The sequence below is a fragment of the Pteropus medius genome, unplaced genomic scaffold (genome assembly GCF_902729225.1).
Source record: "Pteropus medius unplaced genomic scaffold, Ma_sr-lr_union100, whole genome shotgun sequence".
NCBI lineage: Eukaryota > Metazoa > Chordata > Mammalia > Chiroptera > Pteropodidae > Pteropus > Pteropus medius.
In genome coordinates this window covers 493,079-510,989 of record NW_024355206.1, presented here as the reverse complement: position 1 = coordinate 510,989, position 17,911 = coordinate 493,079, and the positions used below count along the sequence as shown (strand labels likewise).

Sequence of the window (17,911 nt, the reverse complement as noted above, 5' to 3'; positions counted from 1 at the left end):
CTGTGCAGGCTTCTCAGGCTGGGTACTGAGATGAAAGCCCATCAGACAGGCCTATACGCCCAGCCCCTGAAAGATACAGGAGTGAGGCTGGCCTTATCCAGAGTGTCAGTGTCAGTTAACATAGAAAACTACTATGATCATTGTTTTGAATAGCAAAAATCCAAATCACCATAAAAAGGAGAATGGATCATGAAAGGAGTGTGTGAGGGAACATTATATAGCAGTTAAAATAATTAGAAGAATATGTTTTGACTAAATATTATGTTAGGACTAGATCTCAAAAATATGATGTTGGACTAAAAAGTAAGGCTACTTACAATATAAAGTTTAAAAGTTTATATAAAGTTTAAAAACCAGGCAAAATATATTGGACATTATTATACATTACATGTAATTATAATATATCCATACATTAATATTTAAGAGGATATATATTTGTGAATCTCTGGGAGGAAAAGGGAGCTTCGAATTTGTTTGTTGTGCTTCCTTTGTTTTTAAAGCAAAAAGTCTAGAAGGTCAATTTTAAGATTAGATAAGCTGTTCAATGAGTTCATGGTTGTCCGGTAGGTTATATTATTTTCTCTTCCTGTTCCTGTATTTGAAGAGAAGTTGTATCATACCATGAAATGGTAAAATAAAATGCTTTAATCAAGGCACCCAGGCTTGTTCGAACAAAGACATAACTTTTGTCATTGAATGAGTTTCCTAATTGCTTCTTCATCCCCATGACAGCTTTTGGTTTTCCTCCATGATGCACGCATGTGCGTTAGGTGTGTGTTTGGAGGTCTGTTAGAGGACGTGAACACATTTGTCCAAGTGGGGCATTATGTTTGTACTAGAAAGCTGAAAACATGTTTTCCTGAAGTGCAGAATATGTTACCTTGATGAGAAGAGTAACTGGGCCTAGGCCACAAAAGATGAGGGGACTGGGGGGCGAGGTAAGCGTGGGCTCTGTCGGGGGAGGCAATCACCTGGCCCTGTTGATCTTGCCCAAGGAGGGTGGCTGGAGATCTTGATTATAATTTTTAAAGTTTTGTGGCCAGCTTGGGCCTAACCCAGACTGGCGTTGCTGCGTGCATATGGCCCGATCTAGAGCAGGGAACAGAAACGGCAGTGATTCTTCTATGTGAGGAGGCCTCTGCCAGACCGGCAGACTCTCTCGTGGTCTCGCATGTGTCTTTGAAGTTGGAACCAGCATAACTATATTTTCTATTTTAAATTATAAAAAAAATTATTTTTTTTTTTTTGCTGTGTATACAATAGAGAGTTAAATCCAACAAACTTTGTGGAGAGAATTTTCAGACAGTAATTTAACTCTCTACTGCAGCCATCACTCCCTGGAGATAAGAATGAGGATTAGGGAATAAATGGTGGGAAGATTTGTTGAAGGAGCAGGAAGCTGTCTGTGAAAAAGGCAGATAAACACTGCTGCAGGCCAGTCTGTACAGAGGACCAGCATCTCGGTGTGACATTAGGTGGCGAGGGGAGGGGCTGCACAAACAGTGCATGATCTTCTTCCTCCCTGAGAGTCCCCCCAGCCTGGAGTGGGGGTGAGTGGGTCTTGGTTCTATTTGTTGACTGCTGCTGTCATAAACTGTGGTATCTCACATGTCTGGGGCAGAACAAATGCTTCGAGCATCCCAGTCGCAGGCTCTGCTATTCCTTGTTTGTTTCCAAGCCTGTCGCTGTTGACTCGGGAACACAGACAGTAAAGCTGAGGGGAACCATCGAGGAACCTGGTCTCGGTGCCCATGTCGGGTGATGGGTAAGCTAGATAATGGAGCAGGGGCCCCGTGAAAGTTTCTAGGCATGCACAGTAGGGGATGGGCTTGGCAGGTTATTCTGAGCTGAAGGCTATTAATTCAGACCCACTTACTGACGAGGAAGCAGCTTTGAACTAGAGAGGAGAAAAACTTTTCCTCTTCTTAGGTTCATTGGCTGGATCACTGTCAACTAGACTGATAAGAGGCAGGTTAACAAGAGATGCAAAATAAAGTTTATTAACATGCGCAGCACTCAGAGATGAGTAGCTCAAAGAAGCGATTAGAGCTTGGGCTTATATAGCATCTCAAGAGAACAATGCATGTTTAGAGAATTGACAAGACAAAGGGAATGGACTTTGAGTTTCTAGGGTGGCGAATTGTTGGAAGATAAATATTTGGGGGAAACTAATGGAAGATAAGAGCTAGTTAGTAAGATTTGTTGTGTAGATTCCTCTGGAGCTGCTTCTGGGCTGATAAAGGTCTAGAATTGTCGCTGGTGATTGACTTCTTCCTGGGAGAATATTTGGGGGTGATATATTCTGCTTTCCTTTGGGACATTTTGTGGTCAGGGTGATATGGCAGCTGTATGTCCAAGTTTGCTTCTTATTGACTGGGAACTAGATGGGACTGGGCCTGTGGGCCAAGGGGCTTCAGATGGGTGGCCTGGCCAGACAGGTAAGTTTGACTCTTCAGAGTCTGGCTTTCTTCTTAACTATCTGTGACCATCAGTTAAGACTGTATGTATGTATGGTTCATTAAAAATTGAAGAAGCGCCTTCATCTCACACAAGTTCAAACCTCTCTTACTGCTTATGGTCTGATATTTGATAATTTACCAAGAAGTAAGGTTTCTGTTGAGGGAATCAGATGCCTTACTTCTGTGTCTAGTCTCTGTGGCCCATTTCACTGAGATCTGGGCAGAATTGCTCTGCCAGGATCAAGCTTTTGACCTTTGAAATGCTATTTCTCCAGAAGAATTGCTAGGAACAGTAAGGTAGAGAGTTTAGGGATATTTATTGAGCCATATGGCCTTGAAGCCTGTTCAAATATAATTAGGAGAAAGGCCAATGCCAGTTCCTGTTGATTACTTTTTGAACATACTTGCCTGGGGGATAAGGAAGGAAATTTCAGGGGTGTCAGTTGGGAGGTACTGCTAGGAAGCTGATGGAAACTCCAATATGTCAACATGGTTTATGTGTGGTCAGTGGTGGCAGGCTACCACTAATTGAAGATAGATGCATGACATCAGATAGACTGTACTAAGGTTTATTTATTTTGTAGAAATAAACTGAAAGCCATTCTAGATATATCATGGATTCCATAGTATCAGGTAAAAGGATTAGTACAAGTGGCCCAAGATAACCATTTTATGTTTGGCTTTTGCCGCCAGTTGGCTATATTTTAAGGGAAATGGTCGTGCTGGCCCCTCTGTCTTGAAGGATCCCCCGCCCCCTGCACTCTGTCCATCTGGCTACCTCCTGTGCAGCTTCCAAAGTCGAGCTCAGGTTTCACCTCCTCTGGGAAGCAAGTCTTCATACACAGTGACCCGCCCTTCCCAGACACCAACTTGTACCAGATGGGCTTCAGCACATGCTACCCCAAAATATTGCACCTTGGCATGTTGCATATTTTAAGTCAAAGGAGTCTGAGAAAATGGCAGAAGCCATTCTGACTTCTTCCTCCTCACTCCTTGTTTTATCCCCTTGAAACAGGCCACAAAACCCTCAAACCTGGAGGACGGGAGCATCCTTATCTCCGAAGACAAAGGGATGCTGAGAAGAGTCCCAACAAACAGGCCTTGCTCAGTTTCCCCCCCGTTTGCTTTCCTCAGTTTCTTATCCTCTCATTTCCTCCAAAACTTTTCATTTTCATCAAACTTAGCGTCAGTACTCTCAGGTCTGTTTCTTTGCATCTTCATTTCCTTATGAAGCCTCCTGTATCATGTAAAACATATTAACTAAATTTGTATGCTTTTTTCCCTGTTAATCTGTCTTTGTCATAATTTTCAGACCTGGCCAGGAACCTGACGAGGGTCGAGAAAAAATTTTACCTCCCTACATACCATGTATGAGTTCTCAAGTTTGACATTAATAGAGGGTCCGGTTTTTTATTTTTAAATACTAATATGGTGCTTACTGCATGAGAACCACTGTTCTAAGCACTTTTACATATATTTACTCATTTAAGTCTATAGCAACCATATGTGGTAAGTACTAATATTCTTCCCATTTTACAGATGAGAATAGTGAAGCCCAGAGAGGTGCAGTGTCTTGCCCAAGGCCACACAGCTAATGGTAGTAGAACTGAGAATGAGCTCTGGGTGGTCCGGCTGTGGAATCTGTGTTCATAACCAGCATGCCCTGCTGTCTCTCCCTAAATGCCACTGCCAAATAATTGCACCAATTTATGTCTCCTGATCTTGCCTTCTGTTCAGCCAGAGCTACTCTACTCACAGGTTTTGGTTTTTTTTTGTTTTTGTTTTTGGTTCCAGCACATAGATACTCTAACCTTCCAGCGGCTCAGGCCCAAATCTTGGAGTCACCTTTGCCTCTTGACTTGCTGTTACACCCCACATCAGATCTATCTGCAAATCTGGATGGCTCTGCCTCCAGCATGGAACCAGATCTGACATTCCTACCTCTTCCATCATAACCATCTTGGTCTAAGCCAGTGCTGTTGCTGGCCTGAATTATGGCAAGAAACTCCTTCTTCTGTGGCGTCTCTGCTTCCTTCCTTGTACCCCCCACCCCCACCCCGTCTATTCTTAACACAGCAGCAGCCAGAGTGATTCATTTAAAATCTGTCAAATAACATGCCTCTGTTCAACATCATCATGCCTGACTTTGCTCTTGCCCCCTTTACTTGAACTACTCTTTTTAAATATCAACAGGACTCTCTCCCTTACTTCCTTCTGTTCTTTACTCAAACATCACCTTATCAATGGAGTCTCCCATCACTTCCCTACGTAAAATATCTCTATCCTCACTGCATGGCCTCCAGTCCCATTTAACCTGCTTTATTTTTCTGCATGGCACTCATTGGACAGACTTGTATGTCGTATGTGTGTATATTTCTTGCCCCCCCACACTAGAATCTTAGCTTTATGAGGACAGAGATTTTGACTCTTTTGCTCAATGCTGTATCTGCAGTGTTGAGAATAGTGCGAAGCATATAGTAGATGCTCAATAAATATTTGTAGAATTAATTAAGTGAATAGTTACTCTGTGTTAGTCACTATTATAAGCATGTTTATTTGCATCATATCTTTTAATCTTCATAAGATTTCTCAAGGCCACCTGGGTGTCTTTGGAAAATGTATTAATCTCTGTTTAGCTTCAGTTTCTTTATATATAAAACAAGGATAATAATGTCCTCTCAGAATAAGTATATGTAAACCCTAGGAACAGTTCTTGGCACATGCTACCTGTCACAGATGAGTTCCCTGAGAAGCAAAGGGGGAGCAACACCTGAGTCATTAAAGAAACAGGACTGACCAGAGAAAGAAGGTGAGCAGAGTCTCATCACTGGGGTGGTGGGTGGGATTGCAGGATGCTGGAGCAGGAAAGGCCCAGTAGAGTTGGCTGCATTGGGGCTTGTGGTCCAGGCCTTTATATTCCTCCATCTCACAGTCAGTCGTTGGCTTCAGGCTCTTCTGGAAAGGACAAGGCCTCAAGCATGGGCATAGCCTTTTGGTACCAGGCAGCCTCTAGGAAGGACTGACACCCACACTCCCAGCAGCTGGGGAATGAGAGCTTCATTCCCTGGTGTGTGTGGAGGCCTGGATGCAGTGCGCCAGCACCCACTGCAGTAAACTGCAGTAAAAGTTCAGGATCACACTTTCTTACTGTATTGCTTTAACCCCGTTCCCTGCTAAGTTCCCTCCCTATTCTAGTGCCCATAGAGCACAGAACAATGCATCCTTTAAGAGTTTCAGCTTGTTCCGTAAGGATTTAGAATTGCATTTGATCTGCAAGCCTTTGTCCCCATGCATTTCCTCAACTGAGGACCTTGCTTAGCTGCCCAATTGCTTAGGTCACGGATGAGGGATCAGGAGGTTATACCTGATCACTTGTGATCAGGATGATTCAGAACAAAACAGGGAGCCTTTTGAGTAGTCGAGGTCAGCAGGCAAGTGCGTGGAGCCATTTAAAGGAAACCATGTAACATTACAATTCCATTATGTATGGAAGTATTTTTAAAAGCAGAGAGTTCCATTGAAATGCAAATAACTTTGTAAAAGTTAACAGCTTAAACCTTTGTGATGAAACCCTCTTATATCGTTATTTAAAAACACTATGAAGTTTTCTATTTTAAAGTAGTCTAAATGTGGTGATCATGTTATGGTTCAGCTTGGTTTCACCTACTGTTAGTGAAAATAGTCCAGAGGTCTTCATCTGGGCATTTTCTTTGGGAAGAGTCGGGATGCAATAGAACAGGACCTGAGTCTGGAGAACTGGAGTCTAGTGTGAGATCTAGTCTAACAAACCAGAACTTTTGCCAAGTTCCTAATGTCTCTGAAGGTTATTGCCCCTGTAAAGGCAGCTAGATCTAGATTTGAGCTGCCCAAAGCTAACCATGCATGCCTTAAAAGTAAAATTAATATTCGGTTCAGCTCCTCAGTTAATCGTATTTCAAGCTCTTAGTAGCCATTGTGGCTAGTGGCTCCTATAACGGGCAGTGTGGAAAGTTGTACCGGACAGCGTCTGCAGATTACGCCTTCATTTCTTTTACTTTCTAACATTTTTAAGTTCTGAGTAAGGATATTTGTTTAGAAGAAAACAACCACATCTGTGATGTGCTGAGAGTCAATGATAACTAGGTCATATTTATTGAGATTTACAGACATCTGCTGGTGCTTATCTATCACCTTACCCTCGTCTATTCCTTGCCACCGCCCTAGAAGCTAATTTTTACAGAGAGGAAAACAGAGGTTGGGAGAAGTTAAATAACTTGCAGATCTTAACATGGATTCAAACCCAGGTTGGGCTGACGCTGAATTATAGGCCTCAGTTTTGTTATTTGAATAAGCAAATGCTAAAAGACCACCAATTTACTGTGTGTGCTTCAGAAAGAAGCATGGACTTCTTATTGTCGCTGAGTCTCCTCTTCTCCCTCCTTTGCCTTCTCTTCTAGAAAGTATTATCTTGGCACAATATACATGATGTCCCTTTCCCAGAGAATAACTACTCTTAATACTTTGTTAAGGAATTCACCCTTCCACAAGGTTCTCCATGCACATAGCCATAGGTATGCCACTTTCAAATGTGGATGGCTCACTGATCCACGTGCGGCTGCTTGTCAAAGACCGGGCTTTGGTTACTCCTTCGAATATCATCAGTTTAGTAAAAGTCAGAAACCATTTCAGGAATTTCTCTGGATTAGAAACAGATTGAAAACTCTCGGTTTGCTTGGGACTTGAGAAGGGCCTGTCCATTTGGGGATGTTGTGGGCGACACTTACTCAGAAGCTCATAGTCACAGAATTGTTTTGAGTGGGTGGGAGTGGGAGTGAAGGGGTCCAGTCTTCTTTAAGAGGATATTGAAGTATCCTCTGGTTTTCCAACTGATATGTTCATAAGGATATAAATGTTAGTTAGACGTAGTACCTATTATCTTTCCTCTTGGCTTGACGATATTATAAACAGAGCAAGTTTAAAGTCACGGGTGTCTGGAGAACAGAAAATGGGCCTTCTGATCCATTTGGAAGTTTTAAAGTGTGATATTCTGGCACTGGGATCCTTTATTTAGTTATATCACCCCAAATAATGAGTAGATGGTGATCCATTCCTGGGGGTGTCTTCCAGAGAGGCCTGGGAGAGTGAGAAGGGAACATTTTGGTTGAGGGAAAGACGATAACTCTATAAGAGACATGGAATTGAAGTATAAGCAGTTAAAAAAAAAAGCACTTAAAAAGGTAGGATTGAAGAATCTCTTTGTGGAAAGCATCCTGTGTCAAGAGCCGAAAAGGGGCTCAGTAGGGTTTTGTACTGGCCCCTGTAACTGAAAGTGGCCCTTGTGGTCCCACCAAGGCAGTCAACTCGTTCAGTTTATGCAAACAAAGGGCCCCTTTACTGGGACATGTCCACCAAGTTGGCTTGGTCAGCTTGACATCAACCAGCCAGCCAGGGTCTCTGAGCCCAGTGGAAGCAGCTGCAGCTTTTCAGATGTGGTGGAGACTTACTGGTGTCTGAGCAGCTGGTTTCAAATTCCCCAACAGAGACCACTGTTGTCTTGCAAAAAGTTGTGTATCCACACTTCTATTTATATGCATGACAGCTTGCAAATTGCCTCTTTTTCCCTTGATCTCTAGAGGGAATCGTTATTGTTTGGTTCATGATAAAGATAGTCCTCTCTTTATCATGAACCCAACCCCTGCGGAAAGAAAACAACTTGGAGTAGTTGATTTCAGAGGTGAAAGTTTCTCAAGATCACTTCCCTAATGACAGTCATGTATTCACAGAACACAGAAAGACATCCTGTATTTGGTTTCAAGGCTGCCGATGACAGCAGCAGGCAGCTCTGGGGGTGGACCCCAATGACGCCTGAGCAGGAATTGTCCTTCATGCAGCATGTTGCAGTGAGGTGCCATCTGTTTCCAGAGTGATTCTAGCGCCCATGAAAATATCCCTGCCAGGTCTTTTCAAAATTAATCTTTTCCCCTCCTTGTGTATGACAACCCTCTAAATAATAAGGCAATTTAGGAATAGGAGAGCAATGAAAACGCATCTTTTAAAAAAATAAAATAATCTTGTCATCCGTTTTGGCACTCTCCCAACTCCCTTCCTCCCATCTATTCTGCTCAGACTCTAGCACATGGGCTCTTTCAAGAGTTCATTTTCGCGTCCAAGGACAGACTAAAGAATACTGTGATGGATTATCTGGATCTCCATTGCTCTGAGCTTCAGCTGGCAGGAGTCCAATCTTCTCTTTATTTTCCTTTTGTCATAATGTATTTACTCAGTGCCTATCAATACAAAGTCCTGCTTCCTGCTACATTGGTGACCAAGACGCATGAGAGATGGACTCTGTCCTCAAGCTGCTTACACGCTAGGCAGCCAGCTGCAGGAGTCAGTGATTGTGGCAATACTACTTTTGGTGGCTAAAGCAGAGTTCTTTAAATGTTGACATCATTTGAAATCTTTCCTTGCCAAATATGTAGGAGTAATTTCAACAGGAAAGCCAAACCGTAAAAAGAGGCCTGTCGAGGAATTCCATCACCCAATTAGCCAAGGCTGTCAGGTGCCAGACTGAGGTAACAGAACACATGGGGAATCCCAGAGACCCCGCAGAAGCAGTGAGGTACAGACCTGGATTTGAATCCAACTCTGCCTCTCCCCAGGCTTATGAACTTGGGCAATTCTCATGGCCTCTCTGAGCTCCCATCACCTAAATCCACTTGTCAGGTCTTTGGGAGGTTTAAATGAGATCGTGTGAGAAAGCTCCCAACATAATCAAGCTCACTAAAGGGTTCCTTCCTTTCCTCTTTTGCTGTTAGTCTAGGATTTGGAGTGGAGCCCAGAACTGTGCAAAACTCCGGGCTCTAGCACTAAATAAGTTTGCATTCCTGGCAGCATTTTAGCCCTTTTGAATGATCAAGTTTATACTTTGCCAAAGCTGAATTAGGGGAGAGAAAGAGGGAACTAATTATAGAGACATAATGCGCTGGAGTTGGGGGCAGTGGACGACAACAAGGCCAGTCACACCCAGAGGCTGAGTAATTCCAGGATAATTAGGAGATGGAGACAGGAATTGGAATGTATTGGGGTGAGTTAAAAAATTTTTATTTCAGGGACATACATGGGACAGATAAGAGCAAGATAAATTATGAAGCTTGTGTCAAGCTGGAGCTGATGTATTGATTAAAGAATATACAGATTATGACCTGCTGAAGGAAGGGACACAAGCCACCCACATAGAGTTGACAGGTAGCACCCTCACCACTCAAGCTCCCAGGTTTCACTTGGGAAAGTGAAACTCGTAAGATCATTGTGACTGAAGAAGCAGTTTCAATAAACCCACGCAAAGGAAGTAGAGTCAAAAGATTTATTACTTACAGGTCCCAGAAGCAGGTGGGGGAGCGGAGGTCCCCCACAACGAGCTCGGGGAACAGCAGTCCTCTGTCCCAGGTCACAAGTGAGCAGGAGATGGAGAGCAGGGTAGAAGCACCCGTTACCTAAAAGGTGCTTGAGGCAGAGGAAACTAACTTTTTATGGGCTTAAGTCTAAGCGGTTCTTTTAGAAGGTACCCCCAGAAAAGTACCCCCAGAATCCTAAGCTCAAGTCCCTCTCTACAGTCCAGACTCTGCCTGTGAGCAGGGTTATCACAATGTTAAATGCCGATGCAGCAACTCAGAAAAACAAAAGTTGTTTTTCGAAATCTTCAAAAACTGGGAAAACCAAAAGTTTTTTTTTTCCTCATCACAAGGCCTCTATTATAGTTTCCCCAAAGTGAGACATGCAGGAGAGGTTTCCAGGGGCCAGGGGTGCAGCAGGCTGATAGGGTTTGGGGTGGAGCCATCAATGGGCAGTGGAGATAAGGGTACCCTAAGTCCACAGGCTTCAGCCACAGAGGGCACTAACTGCAGGCAATTCTAGAGGAGGGGGCATTTCATGGCAGAGCACTGCAAAGCTAGACCATAGCAAAGAGCAGATTTTGTCCACCAAGTGCATAAGGTTTAAGGTGAGAACAGAGGCAAATAAAGACAGGAAGTGCTCCCTCTAGCCTGTCCATGGCTCTCAGACTTGCTTTTGGGGTGAATAAGGGGAATGGTCTTGGCCCCTCCTTGGCACCATCTGTGTTTGTCCATCGACAAGTTGTCGTTTTCTTCAATAACCTGTAGATCTGTATCTACAACGTTTTTCAAGTCTTTTAGAAAGAGATCCAAATTTTCAGTCTGCACCCTGTTGGAGCAATGCATCATGTAAGTTTGATACCAGTTCTGTATTTTTACTTTCTGGGATATACTTTCAAAGGTTCTAATGAACCAGGAGATGTAGAATATCTCATGTGTGAAAGGAGGACCCTCTCCTTAGACAAAGTCTGTTGTTCTTAGCTTTAGGAAAATTTCTATTAACTAGGCAATAAGGGACAAGGGGTAGGAGCTTGTCTTATTCTTCTCAGTGTCCCCAGAATCTGACACAGGATCTACCAGGTAGTAGAGGCCCCCAGGGTATTTTTGAGATAGATGAGTCACTGCAATGATGACAATTTAGTAAGGCTAGTCCCCTCTGGAAGGGCCACCAGAAAGGGAAAAAATGAAGTGGGGAAGGTGCAATGGGTGTTGTTTAATGAGGGTCCTTCAAAGCCAAATTAAGACAGCAGTTTGAAGGTCTTGAGAAGCCACGAGGAGATTTCAGGCTGTGTGGAGGCTGGCTGATGGTGTTGGGATAATTCAGGAGAGAGACGCGCTAGCTGGTGTCAGAGGGTTGGCGTGGAGGCCTTGTCTTCCAACCTGGTTTCTTTGGCATGGGGCATTCAGGTCAGGGCTCCAGCAGAGTGGGAGCTAAAAATCCAGACGGTCTCAGCTAAGAAGGTTGTAGATTCGCTTCGTATGGGGTGAGATTAAGGCTCTAATTGGCTTTGGTAAGCATCACTGCAGAGGTTAGTGAACACATAGAAATGTATATCTTTTGTTGTGTTATTTATATAATAGCTGTTTTTATTGAGCTCCTTTCTGGTATGAAGCTTTTTGAATCTATTAACTCATTTAATGAGTATAACAACCCAATGAGTAGGAACTGATATTCTCTTCATTTCACACATAGAAACTGAAGCTTAAAGGTCAAACAACTTGCTCTGATTCTCAGAGCCTGTAAGTGGCAGAGCTGGCATCTGCGCATATAGCAGGGGCAAGAATTCGCCTTATAACAGCACTCTAAGGCAAGAAATAGCATTAAGAATGTTCTTACAAATTACAACAGGGTTAGTAAGATGGCCATTATCAGTCTTATTTTTAGGGCCCCTTTCCTCCCTCCATCAGACCACTTAAGTGTTCCCCCAAACAGTGGGAGTGCCTGCTTAGTCCATCCCTGTAGCTACTGTGATTCTCCTCGATCTTTCTGTTCCTCAGTGCCACCTGCAGGAGTGAGCTTTCATCATCTGCTGAGCACTTCTGTTTTGGATGGATACATATCGTGATACCACTGACAAATAGATGAGACCCTATTACTGATCCCAGGGCCGTAGGATTAATATCCTCCATCGGGACTTTTCTGTTGTCCTTCATTCAGAGTGCTGCCTATGAGAGGGACAGGGTTCCATCTCCTTTCAGGGAACACACAGCCTCCTCCTTGCAGTCCCCATCCCCCAGGGCTTGGGCACCTCCCTACAGGTCAAAGCAGCAGCCCCTCATCCCCTTCCCTTCTAGCTGAGCTCCTGGAAGGGTCTAGCTGTCTGAAGCCTGGGCTGAGGGCTTCATGGGCCTTGCCCTTGAAGCACAAAGGATTTGTTAACTGCTTCCTGGGGTAAGAGCATAGGCCAGAGGTTCTTGATTTGGAGTGAGCACAAGAATTATCAGAAGAGCTTGCTAATAAAACAGATTTCTGTCTCTCTTCTGTTACAAAATGGAATGGAGTCCAGAAATCTGTATTTAACTGGCAGCAATTCTCCTGCCAGTGGTTTGAAGACTACACTGAACAATGCTGACCTGGCTTTAGAGCACAGAGGAGCAGAAAGGGAGAAAATCAGCATTTCAGGGAAGACTAGGCAGACATTAACATCTTAACACATCATCCTGTCAGATACGTTTGCACAATATAAATACATATTTTTAATATGCAATATTATGGAAACTGTATGTATAATGATTTTAATAAATGATTTATCTAGCATTTTCACCTACTATTATAATGCGATCATTTTCTTTTTTCAAAAACAAGTCCTTTGAAAACCATAGTTTTTATATCATCATAATATTTTAATTATATGATTAGGCTAACATTTAGTTACCTAGGCCCTGTTGTTTAATATAAAGGGTTTTCTTTTTGTTTTTTGTGTTTTTTTGTTTTTTGTTTTTTAGGTTTAATGTTCTAAATAATGCTTTGGTTATTAACATACTTCTCCATAAATTCTCATCTTGCTTTTGTATTTTAAAATGAAGAACCATTCACTTTAAGGCTGGCATTACTTTAAAGGATTTGGTATGACTTTAAAGTATTTCTTTTTTTCTCTCTAACAAAAACATCACGTGGTTTGGTTTTCATGTAATAATCAATTGTTTCTCACACCTGGGAAACTAGCTTTCTGTTTTAACACAATAGAAATAGCTGGATGATTCAGCTAAGAAGAGAGAAGTACTTCTTCAACCCCCTGCCCCCTTTTAAAGTATATTTGGCATACAATGTTATGTTAGTTTCAGGTGTACAACATAGTTATTTAACATCTATATACCTTACAAAGAGAGAAGTATTTCTGATGCCACACTAACAAGCAGGCACTTTTGTAAGTGGGACACAGATACTGATTGCTGGAAGCCTCGGAGAACACTGTCTCCCAGCACCACCCGGAGGTGTTCTGGTGTTTTCAGCAAATGGGTTGAGGTGACCTACCCCAGAAGCACCAAGCACTGTATTTTAGGAAGCATCTCAGGTGGTTAAGACATATTTTATAGTCAGGAAGCTGATAACAGATAACTCAAGTAGTTCTTAAACCTTGCCCCGCCCCTGCACCCCAACAATCTCAGCTGGGAACTGGGTGTGAATAGAAAGCCAGTAAATAGGAAGGTGGCATCTTCAGGATGTCAGCTGATCGAGCTTTTTTTTTTTTTTAAATAAAAACAAAAACAAAGGTAAACCAGTTGGTCTACTGACAGCAAGGACAGGGCACTCTGGTCACTTTGCACATACTTTCAGACAGACACTGTATAACTATCATTGAGCAAACTTTTTCAAAGACCTTCTGTGATTAAAGACTCTGTGTTTGGTGCTGGAGATTCAAAAATAAGTAAAATTCAGTGCTTTATCTATCCTGGAATTGCTCACAATCTCCTAGCAGAGAGACACATAAATAATTACAATATAATTTGATAATAGAGATATGTATATAGTGCCACAGGACCTCTTGGAGTAATTCTAAACGTTTAAAAATAAAGATCCATCAAATTGCCAAAAGTGGTTAATCAGTTTGTAAGTGTTGCTCTTAATTTGGAATATGTTTAACATTTTAAGAAACTGCCAAACTGTTTTCCAAAGTGGCTGAACCATTTTTCATTCCTACCAGCAGCGCACCGGAGTTTCTGTTCATCACATCCTAGCCATCACTTGCTATTGTCTATCGATTGCAGCTTTTCTGATGGGTGTGTAGTGGTAGCTCATTGCGGTGTGAAATAGGTTTTGTTCAGGTCTTCTCTCGGCCTTTAATATAGGAATGTGCATTATAAATCTCCAAAAGAGAATGGTGAGTAGAGTATGCAATGTTTCCTAAACTTATTTGCTCTTGGAATTCTTTTCATCCCCTTAAATGAGCATAGTAAAGGCCTAACATTCTGCAGAGGCATTACATCATTTGATTATAAAATTATTTTTAGCTTTGTTCTCTGTGATATTTAATTATGAACAAGTGTTTACCACACGATGATATTGAATCAAATAGCATAGACCCAGAGGTTAACAGAATGTAAGACTGAAAGGAGAGTGCTTAAGAGATTACTGCTAGGACATTTCTGAGAGGCATAGTTTTCATGAGTAGCTAAATGTCAGTTTGTTTTTCTCTGTACTTTGTTCTGCAGTCCAGCCCAGATGGGCCCCAGATCTGAAGCAGAGCTGGGCTGGGCTCAAGCTGAGAGCCTGGCTACATTTTAATGATCAACACTTGGTCTGATAATAATCATAATGACAACAACAATGAAAATAAAATCAAATTTACATTGATCGCATCTGTGCCAGGCACTGTGCTAAGCACCGTTTATGGATTATCTCACTAAATCTTCACAATGACTTTATGACGTAGGTACTATTATTGTAATCATTTTATGGATGAGGAAACTGAGGCACAGAGTAGTCAGTAGCTTGCACGCACATAGTAGGAAGTGGCAGAGTCAGCGTTTGAACCTGGGGCCTCAGACACTAGAGTCTGTGCTCTTAAACCACCATGCCACATAATCCCACCACCACACCAAAAAGGGTATCAGCCTGAAAAAGATTTGTCTTTGTCTTAGTCACACAGCAATTGTAAGGTGCCAGAAGGACTTCCAGTCCAGAATCTGCCTCCCTAGAGTCACCCTTCTCCCAGTCTTTTCCCTCTCACCCGACAGGAAACCCACTACTTCTTTTCTTGTGGGAGCCTCCTTGTGTCTACCTTTCATTCCAGTCCCACAGCCACTACCTTAGTCCAAGCCTAACCCCATCTCTGGACTTTTACCAGACACACACACGCACACACACATGCACACACGGAAGCTTCTACTAGGATTCACATCCCCACCAGAAGGATCTTTCCAGGCCCCTGCTCTGCACGCCATATTGCGCTGTTAGGTTTAGCAACAATCTTCATGGCTCCCCTTGCTCAAATGGAAATTTTCAATTCCTGAGCAGGACATTCAGACTGAATGCTATTTATTCCCGCATCGTATCTTCCAAAATTCACCCTCTTAGGTCATCTACTGTAGGCCAGCTGACCTTTTCATTGTTGCCCAAACCAGCATAGCCATTCCTGCCTCCAGGCCTTCGCTCGTCCTTGCTCTCCAGCCTGCAGTGCCCTCCTCTGTATTGTTTGATGCTCTGAGCCCTTCTTCCCTGCTCTTGGAAGTCCTCCAACCTCTAGGAAGCTTGTGACAGCAGATCCCAGCCCCTAGTGACCCCACTGTCCTCTGAAACCCCTGGAAGAACCTACTGTCTGTGATCCTTGGTCATCTAACCTCTTCAGCCTCAGTCTCGTTTTCAGTAAAATGGGTGTAATAATAGTCCGCATCTCACAGGGTTGTTGTTCAGGTTAAAAGTTGTGAAGCACATGATATTCTTAGTGTAATACCTGGCACCAAGCCGTGAGCCAGGTATCCAATGAATGAAAAATAATATTATTAATAATTAAGATGGTCATTTTTATTTCTGCAAGATGCTCTCTGTCATTTTACTCTCTCATGATGGGTGTGGGCCTCTAGAGAAGGGAGATCAAGTCATGTCATATCTGCTATAATGCCTTAAGCACCAAAGATTCTGAGGGATGTTTGTTAAGGATGAGTGAACAAACTCTAACTTTGGAGTCACAAGGCCAATGCCAATCTTGGTTCTTCAGGAACTCAGCTTGTAACCTTGACTTGTCTCCAGAACACGGGAGAGTGGGAGAGAGTCCCACTCTCTTTCCTGTACGTCATCACTGATGTTATTTTTGAACTTGTCTTCAAACTAAGCCCTGAAATTGAGTCTCTGTGTTAATTTGGGTACATCCTTTAATCTTCTTAGCTCTCAGTTTCTTCATCTGTGAAATAAATAAGATGCTGCTTGTAAAATGCTCACCTTCGTCTTCAGTTAATAGCTGCTCTTCCGGTTGTGTCATTGTTTAGTTGATAAGCTCTAGGCTTATTAATGTTGTCAAATGATTACTTTCCTGGGGCTGCCTTAAGAAAGTGCTGCAAATCCAGTGGCTTGAACAACAGAAATCTGTCTCACAGTTGTGAAGATTAGAAATCTATAATCAAAGTGTCAGCAGGGTTGGTTCATTTTGAGGTCTGTGAGGGAGAATCATTTTTGTGCATCCCTTGTAGCTTCTGGTGGCTTCAGGTGTTCCTTGGCTTGTAGACCGGGCTCTCTCTGTGTCTTCACATCATCTTCCCTCTGTATTAGTGTCCTTCTCTGAGTCCCAACGTCCTCTTTATATAAGGGCACCAGTCAGATCAGATTAGAGACACCCTAAGGACCTCATCTGAACTCGATTACCTCTATAAAGACCACGTTTCTAAATCAGGTCACATTCTGAGGTACTGGGGCTTAGGGCTTCAACATACTTTCTTGGAAGGGTCCCAGTCCAATATATAACATTGAAAATGATTAGTAATTATATCCCCTAGAAGATGCTGAAAATGTAACTTGCCATTTCTCAGTGAAAGAGAAAAAACAACACCGAATGATGATTCCTCCTTCCTCCACTGTACTTGACATTCACAGCCCTTCCTTTAACTGGATCAGGTGAGCGGAGTCAGTTTTGACGAAGGTCAGCTTCTTCCCACAAAGCAAGTCCCAGGACTTTTGCCTCGAGTGTATTTCCCATGTTTTGGGTTCATGACATTTTTGCAGAGTCCCCAGGATGGAAATAACATACCAGTTCTCTGGCCGTTGGCATTCTTTCTCCATTTTTTTAGGGTACTCGGCAAAACTCTCGTGCTGTGTACTATGATTTATCTTCCTCCTGTGGTCCCTAAATAGATACAATAAAAACAGATTTAGAATATTAATCTGACATAGTTTGGGCCACCATGGTCAAATACAAATTATTGACTAGGGGTGGTGAAAAATTGGAAAGGATAAAGTGAGACTCAGTTCTTAGTAACCATTCTTATGGCACTGTTTCTCAAAGCGCAGTCCACTGGATCCCTCATGGCATTTTTGGAGGGAAAACACAGATTTCCAGGCCCACCCTCACTCTGTAGGTTCAGAGTCTTTGGGGGCAGGGTAATGGAGTTTGCATTTCTGATGAGTTTCCTCCTGAGTTGGAGAAGCATGATCTTGGGCATCCCCGCCCCCAACAATACACACACACACATCATCATCACACATCAATACACGCACACACATCATTACTCAATAACAACAATACCCAAGAAATGCGTTGTGTTGTGAGTTCAGAGCTGGAGTCTCTCCAGGGCTGAGGGGGAGGAGAACCAGGCAGGTGCAGGTGTGAGGGCAGGTGTGGGGCAGAGGGCCCAGGGATGTGCTATGGGCTGGGAGGAGTCCAGCTGCCATGGTGAGGACATGCACATCCAGTCTGTCGTGAGGCGACATATGCCGAGCTTGGTGAAAGGACAGTTAGGATTTGAGGTGTGACGGAAAGACGTGTAAAGGTTGTTGGCATATGTATGTGTCAGGAGGTGAATTTTGCAAAGGAGTGGGTTTATGGTGGTCCCACTGAAGAGGTCTGAGCATCCATCTGTGTCTGAGGGTCTGGCAGCAGAGGAGAGCGAGAGGAGGATAAGGAGTGGGGGAGGGGCCCGGCCTCCACC

At 43.1% G+C, this 17,911-nt stretch overlaps 1 protein-coding gene across 4 annotated transcripts in view; it reads left to right on the top strand.

Moving 5' to 3' along the window:
• Positions 1–17,911, top strand: part of SV2B (synaptic vesicle glycoprotein 2B) — a 106,117-nt gene that overhangs the window by 42,997 nt on the left and 45,209 nt on the right. Inside the window, exon 1 of one of the 4 annotated variants that reach the window (XM_039858256.1) lies at positions 916–938. The exons of the other annotated variants lie outside the window; for them this stretch is intronic. The gene's annotated coding sequence lies outside the window, so the exon portion shown is untranslated. Of the gene's footprint in view, positions 1–915; positions 939–17,911 lie in introns of those variants that run through there. 4 annotated transcript variants of the gene reach the window in all.